Source organism: Pteropus alecto, unplaced genomic scaffold (assembly GCF_000325575.1).
Source record: "Pteropus alecto unplaced genomic scaffold, ASM32557v1 scaffold71, whole genome shotgun sequence".
Lineage (NCBI taxonomy): Eukaryota > Metazoa > Chordata > Mammalia > Chiroptera > Pteropodidae > Pteropus > Pteropus alecto.
Genome location: NW_006433024.1, coordinates 4,053,076 through 4,068,459, shown reverse-complemented (window position 1 = coordinate 4,068,459; position 15,384 = coordinate 4,053,076).

Sequence of the window (15,384 nt, the reverse complement as noted above, 5' to 3'; positions counted from 1 at the left end):
TGAATGCAAGTTTCACACACATTGCTCCTACCCCAAGTGTAAATAGTAGTAATATTACCTAAAATGTATTAAACATGTGATATGTGGAAAGCATTGTTTTAAGTGATTCTTATTTGCTATTGTTTTGCTTTGTGCAAAGGATCTTTGTTTTCTCTAAGATAATAAGGATGTACCTCTCCATTCTAATCAGAACACTTCCCAGACTTTTTTTTAATAATTGGAGGTGGGACAGAAAAGCCTTTTTCCTCTCTAATCATGCAAATATAAGGATATGAGCCTGGGATTAAGAAAGCCAGATCTCATTTCACGGGTAATTTTGTCTGATAGAACAAAGACAACATTCAGAGAAAACATTTAAAAGCAGCATTTTTGTTTTACAAGCTCTGTTCCCAAAGATCCCTGCAGCTCTACAGACAGAATTACTGCTATGTAGGCAGCAGTTTTGATAGTAATGATTATAATGCTTCTCATTTTTTTTTGTTTGTTTGTTTTAGCGACTTGTAGGTTTTTCTTTCACTTGAAGATAACTTTACCCATAAAAGATATATTTACACACGTTGTTCCATTCAAACCTAAAACCAAACATAAGATAGTTCATTTGATCAATCAACATTGTTGAAGTCTCATGCAAAAGACACTGTTCTAGGTGCTAAAGATACAACAGTAAAACAAAACAAAACAAAACAAAACAAAACAAAACAAAACAAAACAAAACAAAACCAGGCCAAGTAGCTTGCCCTTGTTCTTATTACAAGGGGAAGAAATTGAGGCACAGAGAATTTAAGTGTCTTAACTAAAGTTTCAGCATTAGTAAGTGAAGAAGAAACTGAAATCAGGTTGGTAAGTGAAGAAGAAACTGAAATCAGGTTGGTCTGAGGTTCAGAGTTCAAGCTCTTATTGTTTGAGAATGCTCCTAATGAGAGCCCATTTCTCTTTTCCATTTGGTCTCTATAGCAACCCAACTTCAAATATAAAATTTAATTCATGGTGCTTAAGAGCTGTTATTACGTGGCTTGGAGAAACGTATGGAGTCATAAAACTCTTTTCAATTGAATATTTTCTTCTTTGCTTAGTCAACTCAAAGTTTGCTAAGTCTAAGATGAAGAGAGTTAAGAGAGAAACTGATCTTCGGAGAAGTCCTCTGAGGACATTTTTTCATATTAGACTTTACATCTCGTAGGAATTCATTCTCTGACAGAGTGAAATATGTCCAAGGCATCATATGTCAGATATTTTATCATAAATTTAGAAGACTCATGGAACCTAGTAAATGGTTAATAAACCTTGCTTAGAGAGAGGAGTGCTCAGTTTTGCAGTCAAACTTCTAGATCTTTCATGAATTTAATAAAAAATAAAATTTCTGTGAATTGGATTTCATGAAATTCAAGTAAATATTGAGCAACTAGAACTTAGGGTGATGTAAAACAAACAGATCTGGAGGCATTAGCCATGTGTTCCACAAGTTTGTAGCACTTTCTAGAGATTTTTCGTGTCTCACAATTCTCTTTCTCAATTATCTTTTAGTTTATTTTCTTTAAAGAGAAAATCTTATTGACTAAGCCAAAGTCAGGTGTCCTTGCTTGATCTAATAAACAAAAGCCAGGGGAGACAAGCTCACAAAACATAAACATAACTATAATACAAACTCATAAGTTGTGTTATGCCAGAAGTTCCCACAGATGTTTGGTAAAATCACTTCGACTCGATGTCAATTTTATCTGATAAAACCATTTGTTCTCTGAAGTATATGAATCCAAACTAAAATAACTTTCACATTGAGCCACATTATTACAAAAATATCAAGCATGGCAGTGGTAATAGTGACCACAGGGACCCATAGTATAAAAAAAAAAAAAAAAAAGATTTATTTTTGAGTCAAATTCATGAGAATTTAAGTATACCATTCATCAAACACTTACTTTGTCTTAAGAATTAGTTTAAAATTATGTGGTGCCAACTTTTGACTTTGTTCTTTCACATGTTGTCATCTTAGAGTCACGAGAACCATATCAAGTAGATATAATTGCTTTCCCTCCTCTGTGTAGTATTTTTAAATAACGTATGAGGAAACAGACTCAAAATGAAGCTAAATAACAGTAGTTTGTGCACCTGAAAAGTAGGGCAGGTATATGAATGATAATCAACAACAAGCCACAAAAGTAAATTAAAGAAGGAACATTTGTTTTTAAGCAAATCTAATTGATCCAAACCTGACTTGAGCCTGGGAAGTCCAATATCTGACATGCATTTATTTAACAAGGGTTCTGGACATTTTAGCATTTTAAGACTTCGCCATGTGAATTCTCATTTTTATCTGAGATCAGTTACCATCTTGTTTATACTCCCTTCCCTGAGAGATAGAGTGTTAAATCTACATCATTTTTAAGTCTATTTAAAGCTATAAAAAAATTTAACCTTCCTACCACCCTTTGTCATTCCCCCATTCCACCACTGCCGACCCTATATTTCAGCTATTTAAATATTTGTTGTTGTCTGAATGTTCTTTGGGCTCTGATGTCTCTATGCCCCTGCTCTTATTTATCTTCCTGAGATATTCTCTCTGTTTTTTCATTGACTTTTCCTTTGCATCATTTCTCACAGTACCCTCCCTCACCACTACCAGCTCACAGTTTCAATTAAAGAACTTATTTTCATCATTCAAGGCCCAGCTCAAAGTTTGTCTCTTCAAAGTTTTTCTATTAATTCTATCTCTACTACTCCAATTTGTATAAAAATGTTCCCTCTTCTCATTATTGTCCCCTAAAGCACTTTATGTGCATATTTAATATGCTGCATTGTGTCACCAATAGTTTTTTTTAATGTTTGTAATTTTAGCCCTGTGAAGGTAGAACTAGATTTCCATCTTATTTTTTTCCAATACCTAAAATATTGCTTTGTAAATATTAAAATCCAGTAAATATTGATAAGTTAAAATTATTTTGCTAAATGGTGATAAAAATAGTTAATATTTTCATGTCAGAAAGAGAATAACAAGAAAGATAAGTTGATAGCTGAAACTCATAGAATTATGTAAAAGGAAATATATTAATAGCTTTTCCAGTAATACTCATGGGAGACAACAAAGCTTAGCAAAAAATAAAAAAAATAAAAAATAAGATAAATTGAAATGTTTTATGACTATAAGGTGGGATAATAATTTCTTGATTATCAGCCACCTTTTGAAAATGTGAAACCAACAAAAAGATTACATATATCACTGGAGGTAGAAGAATTAATAGAAAAGAGAAAAAAAAGAGAGATAATCTTGGCAAGATGAACACATGAAATAATAGGTCAGTGAAAATTACTACCAGAGGTAGCTAAAAGCTTATTATGGATTGGTCTACCCAGGACTCCGACTGAAGTTAGTGCACATCTGCACTATTAATCTTCAGAGACTTCCATTTCCAGGAATAAAATAGAGTGATTACCTTATGATACCCCTTAAACAAAAATTTTAAAAATTTGAGATAATATATAGTAAACATATTTCAAAGTGTATGATTATGTTTTCAAGAAAGCAAGGGAAATCCCTAGGGCTAAAATCAAAGAAGAGGGTACATCACACAGCAAGAGTGCATTGAGTAGCCTAAACCCATGTAGCAATCTTAGTGACCTAATTGCTTCGGGTTTAATGGCTATGTGCAAATAATGAATGAGCCATGACCTCGGACTAACATAAAGAGGATTATGAAGTGATATCTTCTTCATCAATGAAAGTCTCAATGAAAAAGTGAACTAACAAAATACAACTCTAAAGAGGGAAAAAATATAAAAATTGTCTGAACCTTAAAGTTGAGTTGGAAAAAAAGTTTCCCTTAAGAAATATTAAACTAATAATTAGTCATCAGTGATGAATTTATATCCCATTCAGACTCCATAAAAATCACTGCTGTGGTTTTAAAATTCGTACATAAATTATTGGATACATCTTCCTACAAAAGGTAGAGTTAATTCCTCTCCCTTGTATGGGAACTGGACTTGATGAGCCATTTATAACAAATAGTATATGGCAGAAATACAATGTATGACTTTTGAGACTATGTCACAAAATGCATTGGAACTTCCCCCTTGTTCTCTCTCTTTTGAGTTACTCACTGTGGGGAATCTCTTGCCATGTTGTGTGGACACATCAAACAACCTTATGGAGAAGATCACATGGAAACAAACTGAAACATCCTGCCAACAACAAGCAAAAATTTGAGGCCTTCTGCCAACAACTATATGAGCCATCTTGCAATTGAATCCTTCAGCCTCACTCAAGTCTTCTGAAAACTGAATTTTGACCCATGCTTTGACTGTAATGTCAGGAGAGACCCTGAGCCAGAACTATTAAGTTAAACCACTCCAGAATTCCTGAAACACAACAAAGAACAGGTATCTCAAATTTTATAAGTGTTATGGTAGTAAATCATATTGAATATTTGTCATTTAAAGCTAAGATTGAAGGTAATTTGTTAAAGAGAAAATGCAATCGTACATAAAAAATTTAAACAAAAATCTTTCATTTAAAGATTGGTAGTATCCCTTTAGGTTCTGGTAAAAGTGAGTCCAATGCCTGTGTGGAAAGACAAATACTCAGGACAGATTTATGCTTACAGAATTTCTAGTTAAAGCCATGAACATAAACTCACAAAACAAATTTTAAAAAGAAAATATTTGAGGACGAAAAAATAATCAACCTGCTGAAGTAACAAACAGTAGGATATAGAAGATTTAAACAATAATTATTTATAAAGTTGATCTATAGATATAGATATATGTATTCCAAATTTAAATTATATATTTTTCTCAAATATGCAAGGAATATTTTTAACAATGACAAAGTATTAGATCAAAAGCAAATTTCAATAAACTTCAAAAAGTTTGTATTCTTTAGTTCATCTTTTTAAACTATGGTTTAATAACATTAGAATTCAATATTAATATTATACCTAAAATACTCATATATGTGTGAAATTATAAATACTCTTCTAAATATCTCAAGTCAAAAAAAGAATTCACAATAGATATTAAACACATATTAAAATAGTTAACACTGCATATCATTAAAATACTCTATTTTATACTTTGGGGAATGCCTAATTGTTAATTATGGTTAAATTTATAAATATGTATATTATATTGGAAACAAAGAAAGGTTAAAAATTGACAAACTAAACAAGTAGAGAAAAGAATAAATCACAAAATGTAGGAGAAATGAAATAATAAAGACATTTTATTAAAAGTAATACTAATTAAAATTGATTTATAAAGGTAATAAATTTTTTTAACATTAGAAACTCTAATTTAAAGAAGAAATATCCTATATTCTTGTCAATAAATTTATATAAATAACTTGATAAAATTCAACATGCAACATTCAGTCTAATGTAGGATGGTGATCAGCTCATAAACAACTAGAGAAGTCAGATAAAATACAAGACTCTTCTGTTTAAAAGCATCAGATAGATGCTGAAATGGTACGTAGAAATACTAAGAACTAAGATCCCAGAGAAGGACATACAGCACAGAGGTCAGCTGACCTTCTGAGGTGAATTTTCCCCTGGGATATTTGTTGATATTGGGTTGGGACAGGTGGCCGAGATCCAGGCTTTACCCGGGCAAAGGGAAGCTGGTGACAGACAGGCTATTGAGCAGACCTTTTGGAGAAAATATTAGGGAATCGATTGTCTTCTCACGTGCTCTGTTATGACATTTGTTTAATTCTCATTCTTCCTGCAGTAAAAGGCCAGCAAAGTTAAGCTAAAAACTTCTTAAAAGCAGAGCAGGATTTTTTGGCTGTGCACAGAGAAGTTATTCAAATTGATAAGTGAATAAAACAAGGTCACTGAATAAAAGGTCAACATAGAAAAATCTATTGCATTTCATGTATCGGCAACGATTGAAAATAAAGTTTGAAAGACAAAGCTATAATTTAAAATAACATCCTATAGTACCAAATAGCTATGAATAAATCTCACAAAAAACTTATAAGAATTATCATATACCAATAGTTATTAAAAAGAGAAGAAAACAAGACAACATGATATCAACACAAGAATGGACAGAGGGAACAGAAAAGTTTCAGAAAAAGAACCAAATACCTGATTTTTGATACTGCCATGCAAGATATCTTTAATAAGTGATGTTGGGTCAATTCACTATGAACATGAAAAAAATAGATAAATAAAACTTAAACTCTACTTTATAACTGTGAGAAGCAGAAAAGGGCCCGCCAAAGATACCCATATCCTAATCCCTGGAAACTGTAAATATGTTACCTGACTTGGCAAAGGAGAATTAAGGTTGCAGGTGAAATTAAGATTGCTAATCATCTGTTGTTAAAATAGGGAGATCACTTTGTAGTATTTGAGTGGACCTAATATAAAGGTCTTTGAAAGTGGAAGAGAGAGAAGAGCTCGGAGCAATGTAATATGGGGAGAACCCAACTTGCCTTGGCTGGCTTTGAAGATGGGAGGTGATCATGAGCCCATACATGAGGATAGACTTTAGAAGCTGACAAAGGCAAGGAAATAGATTCTCCCCTGCAACTTCCAGAAAGGAATACAGCCCTGATGGCACCTTGTTTTCAGTCCTGTGAGATCACAGTCAAACTTCTGACCTATAGAACTGTAAGATAATAACTTCATATATTTTAAGCCACTAAATTGGTGACAACTTGTTATATCAGTCACAGAAAAGTATACAATGTCATAGAGAAAAGTCAAGAGTAGAGAAATTGTAAACCTAAACCTAAATGTCAAAGGTAGGTTATGAAAAAAAAAAAAATTTAGAATACAGTATAAAAAAGCTTCAAAATCTGGATGTAGACAAAAGTTTTTTAAACGAGATCATAAAAGCACTAACTAATATAGAGGAAAACATAAAAAAATAGATATTATAAATATTAAGTTCACTTTTTAAATGCCTTTAAAATAAGAGGCAATCCATAGATTAGGTGAAGGTATAGATGATATACTGTATTTATCAAAGGACTTGACATAGATATATAATGACCTTCTATATAAGTTAAAAATAGACAACCCAACAGAAAAAGTTTAAATATTTTTTTATTTTTTATTGAGATATGATTGACAAGCAAAAAAGCTATGCATATTTAGTATATATACTTTGATGAGTTTGAATATATAAGTATAGACCCATGAAACTGTCACCATATACAATTTCGAACTTATTGCCATCTCTAGATGTTTCCTCTCTCCCTCTTTTTTTAAAAGAACATTTAACATGAGATCTAGTCTCTTAATCAATTTTAAGCACTTAATATAGTATCATTAATTATATGTATTACCCTATGTAGTAGATCTCTAGGATATACTCATCTTGCATAAATGAAACTATGTATCCTCTGATCAGCACCACCTCAATTCCCTTTCTTCCAAGTCCTGGTAACCACAAAGTTCTTTCTGCTTCTATGAGTTCAACTATTTTAGATTCCTATGTAAGTGAAATCCTGTGGTATTTGTTCTGTATCTGGTTTATTTCACTTAGCATAATGTCTTCTAAGATCATTCATGTAGCAAATAGCAGAATGTCCTCTTTTATTAAGACTGATTAATATTATATCGTATTTATATACCATATTTTCTTCATTCACTCATCTGTCAATGGACATTTAGATTGTTTCCATATGTTTGTTAGTGTAAATAATAATGCAATGAACATGAAAGGGCAGATATTTCTTCAAGATCTCGATTTTAATTATTTTCTGTATATACCTAGAGATGGGATTACTGGATCATAATTGTATATTTATGTTTTATTTTTTTGAGGAATTTCATAGTCTCTTTCATATTGATTGCATCAATTTGAAATATACAAAGTTATTATCTTACAGTTAAAATTGTCCATTTTTTCTAGGTTATTGAATTTGGTGACATATAGTCTTTTATAGTATTCTTGTATGATCCTTTGCATTTCTGTGTTATCTGTCTTAACTTTTCATCTTTCATTTCTAATTTTGTTGTCTTTTCTCTGTTTTCCTTGAGTGAGTCTAGCCAGCTATTTGTCAATTTTATTGATCTTTTCAAAGAACCAGCTCTTGTTTCATTAAATTTTTCTATTGTCTATTTGTTCTAAATTTCATTTAATTCTTCTCTAATTTTGATTATATCCTTCCTTCTGCTGACTTTGGGCTTCATTTTCTTTTTCTAGTTCTTTAAGATGTAATGTTAAGTTGTTATTTGTGATTTTTCTTGTTTCTTGATAAAACTTTCCTCTTATTACCGCTTTTGTTATATCCTAAAAGTTTTGATATGTTATATTTTCATTTGTTTCTATGTATTTTTTGATCTTTCCTTTTATTTTTTTCTTTGACCCATTCACTCTTTAGTAGCATGTTGTTTAATTTCCACAAATGTGTGGTTTCCCCTGCTTTCTTTTTACAGTTGACCTTCTTTCAAAGCACTGTTGTTAGAGAAAAAAAACAAAACTGCAGACCAATAGCTCTGATAAATTCAGATGCAAAAATCCTGAACAAAATACTAGCAAATCAATACAACAATCCATTAAAAGATTAGACATCACAATCAAGTGGGGTTCATTCCAGGGGCACAAGGAGGGTTCAACATATGCAAATCAATCAATGTGATACACCATATAAACAAACAAACAAAAAGATAAAAATCATATGATCATATTGAAGATGCAGAAAAAGAATTTGACAAGATACAGCATCTATTTATGATTAAAACACTTAATAAAATGGACATAGATGTAGAGTACCGCAACATAATAAAGGCCACATATGACAAACCCTCAGCTAATATCATACTTAATGGTGAAAAACTGAAGCCTTTCCCTCATGATCAGGAACAAGACAAGGATGACTGCTTCCACCACTCTTATTCAATATAGTATCAGAAGTCCTACCTAGAGCAATCAGGCAAGAGAAAGAAATATAAGGCATACAAATTGAAAAGAAAGAAGTCAAATTGTCGTTTTTTTTGCAGATGACACGATTCTCTATATAGAAAAACCTAAAGACACCACCAAAACAATATTAGAAACAACAAACAAATACAATAAAGTTTCAGGATACAAAATCAATGTGCAAAAATCCATTGTGTTCCTATATACTAACAATGAAATTTCTGAAAATGAAAAATACAAATTCCTTTTGCAACAAAAAGAATAAAATACCTAGGAATAAACTTAACAAAGCATATGAAGGACACCTATACTGAAAACTATAAGACATTATTAAAATAAATTGAAGAATATGCAAAGAAATGGAAAGATAGTCCATCTTTTTTGCATCGAAAGAATCAAGATAGCTAAAATGGCCAATGTATCCAAAGCAATATACAGATTTAAAGCAATCTCCATCAAAATCTCAATGGCATTTTTCTAAAAATACAACAAAAAATTATCAAATTTGTATGGAATCACAAAAGACTCTGAATAGTGAAAGCAATTCTGAAAAAAAAAGAACAAGACCAGAGATATCACACTGCCTGATTTCAAATTATACTACAAAATGACAATAATCAAAACAGCATGATGTTGGCAGAAAAACAGATACACAGACCAATGGAATAGAACTGCGAGTCCAGAATTAAACCCACATATATATGGACAAATAATTTTCAACAAAGAAGCCAAAACACATACAATAGAAAAAAAAAAGCCTCTTCAATAAATGGCGCTGGGAAAATCAGAAAGCCGCATGTAAAAGAATAAAACTAGACTGCTATCTATAAAATTACACTATTTTACACCAAAATGAACTGAAAATGAATCAAAGACCTAAATATAACACCTGAAACAGTAAACTTCATAGAAGAAAACATAGGTAATAAACCCACAGACCTTGGTTTTAGAGAGAATTTTACTATATATTATTAAATTATACACTTGAAACCTATAAAATTGTATTAACCAATCACCCCAATAAATTTAATTAAAAAAATTTAATATATGGTACTGAGAAAATCAAGTTATCTATATTGTAAAAGTGTTATCTTTATAGGTATCATCCACAAAAAGTAATTCCAGATGGATTAATAACATATACATGGATATATTGTTTAAACATGATTAAACTGTCTGAGAAAATATTTGAAAAAAAAGAAGTGAACTGGAAAAAATACACGTCATATCATATTTAATTTATAGAAAACTTAATACATGAAAAATAATTGTATACAATATATACAGATGTATATTTACACAGAAAAATTATAAAGAAGAGACATGGGAAAAAAGGTGTGGTTACTGGGGAAGGTAACTGAATTACTCCTAATCACTTAGTCTGTCATCATCAGATGTAGAAATTAGGTTATTACTGGATATATATTTGGAAAGACTGGTAAATTTAGGAAGAAGATATATTTTAATATTGTTTATAGAACTCATTCTCTATATTATTCTAATCCAATTACTTAATGGTTCTGATATATGAATGTCACAATAAAGAAGTCTTAACTCTTAATAGCTTTTTTAGTGTCTTGCCCTGGCATTGTTGGTTGTTCACCCACTCATTTCTATTTTCTTTCTCATAGAAAACAAACCGTGTTTTTTCTAAATTCACTATTTCCTCAAGGAATTCAGGAGTAAATCCTGATAATGCTAAACTAGTCAAGGGATTATGATTCATCCTTCTAATTTTAGGTTAAGAAGGAGCATGTTCTAGCCAGTGAAATGTAAGAAGTTCTTTCTTAGAAGCTAAGAGACTCTTTTCATCTGACATATATTGTTGTCACTGTAGGAATATTTAGTTCCAATTCGTTACCATGAGGAGGACTTAGCCAGCATGAGGGCCATACCAGAGAAGGATAGTGGAGTTAAAGAGTCTTTAGTGACATCCTTAATCTCCTCAGTTAATCAACTCGAGAAACATACTGCCTTGAAACTTCTGGTTATATGAAGTAATAAAATGTCATTAATATGTCATTTTGAAATGATTTTTCTATTACTTACACCATAAATAATACAGTATCACAGCAAATATCACACACTAGATGGTTACCAAGATGGCCTTAACATCCTCTTCAGCTTGCCTAACCTTTAGACAGGTTTCCTCCTGACTACAGACCATAGAACACCCCCATCTCCTTTATTTTTACAGCATTTACTTCAGAAAATTTGGAGTTGTAAACTCTTTCTCTTCTTCTTTGTAAATCTTCTCCCAGCCTCTTGCCAGTTTTATAATCAGGGAATATCTTTCTCAAGGACCTAGGTGCTATTCTTTGAAATGTAATCATAAAAAAAAATAGCACCCCTATTTCTCAGTCTCTATAGGGACCAAAATTAGATAAGGGCTACTCAGCAAATACAGATGGCCTAATACATTTATCAAAATCCTAACTAATATTCTACTTTTTCACTTGCTCTTTCCAGTGTTTAAAAACTATCCTGCCTTTTGTTTCAAGGGAGAAGTTGAATTTAATCTCTCTCCTCTATTGCAATAGTTATGAGTAAAGTCCCCTTTCCCTGTTTAACTTGTCTAGTGGTGTTTCCTATTATGCAGTATAGTAGGGGAAAAAATGCTACATTGCTTTGAGATTCAGAAGTTAGAAACTAATTTTAAAATATAGCTGCAAATTAAATATCTCCAAAATGTATTTATTTATTGTTTCAAATATCAGATGCTCTATTAGGTGAAACAGAGAATATCAAAGATAAAATAATTGTTTGCCCTCAAGTAACTTATAGCTTAAAGAGGGTGGGAAAAAGTTAAGTCAATAAATAACAATACTAAAAGTGAATTGATCTTAGATCTTGAGGGTTAAAGAAAAAATTGTTATGGGAATACAAAGGAAGGAGAGATTATATCCTACTAGAATTAAAAGGGGGAGTGGTAAGAAAAGCTTCCTTTAAAAGGACATTTGAAAAGTTCTGCATTATAAAGCCATGAGGGAAGGGACAATGTACACTCTAGTTATATGCAGCTGCATAGCAGAGCTATAGAAGGAATTAAAGCACTATACTGTCAGGGAACAGGATACAGCAATACTTAGCAGAACTGTAGGTTCCAGCTGTTTGAATATGGGCAAGTTTCTTTCCATCTCGAAACCTCAGTATCTGTTTCTGTAAAGCAAGGAATATGGGCTGGATGATTATGAAGCTATTTTTTAGTTCAAAAAAATTATGCTATTTTATGAAGAATTTAAATAAGAAATTATGTGTCATTGTTTATACTTGTTTTAACTTATTTGAACTATTAAATAATTTATAAACAAGTACTCATCAAATAAGAAAAGGAGGACAGCTTTTGAGAGAAATTAGGAAAAAAAAGGACAGACATTTTTTTGTTGTCTGGTACCAAAGTGGCACCACATTTGGCTTCATGGCTCATTGGGTCTGAATAGCTTAAGATATTTTCACTCATTCCAGTTTAGCCTATTCTTCATTGTTAAAAGTCACTGAAGTGGTATCCCTTGGTACTTGAGTTGGAGCCAAGTGGTTCCTCCTAGTTGTAAATTTTACAAAAGAAAAATTTTGTGCTGCTGGAAAGGGAGAAGAAGAAAAAATTATTCTAATTCTCACTTATTAAAGTAGCAATAATTTCATTTTCAATACAGTAGGTCCTAGAAGAAATTGATGAGGGTACATTTTCAGCTTTCTTCTTTGTGTATGATAATATAATTATATTTACTGAGTATTGGAGGGTACAATTAACCAATTCGAGTATATGGCACTTGCCCCCTAAATGGAGCCTGCAAATAGCCTTTGAAATTTGACATCTCAAAATGATTGTAGATGGGAAAATCTGTCCTCATAAAGGCAATATTTGGTTGTCAAACTTTTTTGAAATTCAGCTCTTAAAGTAAAAGCAAGTGAATGGATTTTACCGTCACTGTTGTAACTTATTTTTGTAACTTCCACATTAGAAATGCATTCTTTAATAAATTCTGGCATCCTTACATAATTAACTCACTGTTTAACCACACATTAGTCCATTGAAATTCCAGAGAAAGGACAATGTTTGCTTTTTACATCTTACCGAACTCACACTGTCCAGGGAAAATAACTTCAGAATCAAAAAACAAATAAACTATGACATGTCGCATTAAATATGAATCTGTATCTATTAACTTTGCACAAATATAGTGTCATGCTCTGGAATGAGTCTTTAGAAGTGAAGGTATTAAAATATAGAGCTTAATCATATCTGATGTATCCTCATTATTATTTCAACTTTTCTTGCTGTATAGAGGTAATATTCATAATGGAACTGTCAGAAAGGGGAAGAATTTTCTCTGTTCATGTTTGATTTTAAAAGTAGCTAAGCACCTGCTTTCTTACCCTTGTGGAAAAGCTCAGTAATAACAATGCAACTGTGATAAACTCAGAAGAATGCCCCGGCTGGCAGTGTAAAATATTCAGTCTTTCACTAAATGGCACCAATGTAAACCTCTAGGAGTCTCACTTATTTATAAAAAAATGAAAAAAATCAAAATAATAATATTTTACATCTTTATGGTACCATACCATGTCTAATAGGTATCAGAAGTGAAATTCTGGTAGTTTTAAATTTTTATTAAAAATATTTTTTTTGTTGTTTCAATTTGTGAAACTTGGTGACTGGGGACACTTTCTTGTTTTGTATTGCGTGAAGTATTCTGTAAGCTCTGTGAAAATTTTGTTGGGTTAAACTATTATTATGTTAGTGAACCTGTACTGAAGAGAATTTATTTAGGAAAGGGAGTATTAATGTTAAGGATGACATCTGGGCACTATTTCTCTGTTCTAAGGGCAAGGTATCGGGCAATTAGGGACAATCCCTTTGCCCCAGATCTCCTGACATTTGAACTAATTAATCCTAAATCTGTTTACCCTGCCTCTCTTATTCCTTTCTGTTGAAACCACAGTAAAGACTTGTTCATCTTTTCCTCTCACTCCTTTTGCCTCCTGGCCAACTGTGGGCTTCCCCAAATGGCCAAGTGTGGAGTGAAATGGCCTCATCTTTTGATAACTGTAAATAACAAACTATCGTTTTAATGTCATTATTATCTTGATCAATTGGCCTCACTGGACTTGAATAATAATAAAATCTCATTATGAAACAATGCAGGAGGGAAACATTTTTTACCAATGTCTTTTATAATTTTTATTATTATTTTACCATTTGTAGATTATCTATTTAATACTTCACAAAAGAAGCTAAATGTGATGAGTTAGTCACAGCAATTTCTGATACACATTACTAGCCAAAATCTCAAAACAAATAGATTATTGTTACTAAAAAGTAAAAAATGTGGTGTAAAAAGTAAAAAATATAATTTCTGGCAAAATCCAGAATGAAGTATTGAACTATGTGCTATTATTTATTTTACAACAAATAAACATGTCCTTGTCAAGAAAAATTAAAAAGAACTTTATTGGAGAAACTATAAAATATAAATAGAAGATATAAAAGAAGATCTGAACAAATACTGAGACATGAAATATTCATATATGTGTTGATTCAATGTATCAAAAAGGCTAATTTCCCCATTATACAATTCAATGCAATTCCAACTAAAATTCTTACCCAGTTGCTTCTAGCGTTCATAAGAGTGTAGAAGTCTAAGAAGAGCTAAATCAATTTTAAAGATAGAAAAAGGACTTAGCAATTGACATTAAAAAAATTATAATAAAGCAAGAATAGTTTAAATGGTATAGTGTAGGCACAAGGATAGACAAATTAAATGATGAAACTGAGGAGAGAGCCCAGAAAAAGACTTGTCTGTGTAAGGAAACTTGCATATCAAAGTCGTAGTATTACAAATCATCAGGAAAGGGTACATTCTGGTAAACAGTGATGGTAAAATTACTTATTAATATAGAACATAAAGTAACATTAGATCTCTCACTCACATCATTCATAGATACGTTCCGGGATTTATATAAGCCAAATAAGATATATAAAACTTTTCAACTTTTGGAAGAAATTACTGGTGAAAAATTTGATGAAATTGGGATGGCATGAAGAGTAAACAATAAAAAATAATAATTCTTGCTTACTGGGCCACTCCTCACCTAATCTCAGAGTAATCTTCTGCAGAGATCTTAGAACTCAGAAGAGCACAATCACCGGAATAGAAGACTTTGCTTTAATGCAAAGACTCATCTGGTTTCTACAAAACCTTCTTGAGAAAATCAGGTCAACAATTTCTTCATACAGATGAGTAACAGAGGCACAGAAAGGAGATCTATATTTTTCCAAGACTATACATGGCCGAAAGTGAAATAAAGGATTCAATAATCATAAATCTTAGAAATGAACCTCATGTTAAAATGTAGAAAGAAGTCAACCCTCATATATTGTACAGCATTACAATTATTATCTAGGTTTTTGACAGTTATTTGATTTTATTTTAAAACATGCAGTCATTTTAAAAATCATAATATTTAGCTTCTGAAAAATCAGCATTTTATAGATTTGAAATAAAATAA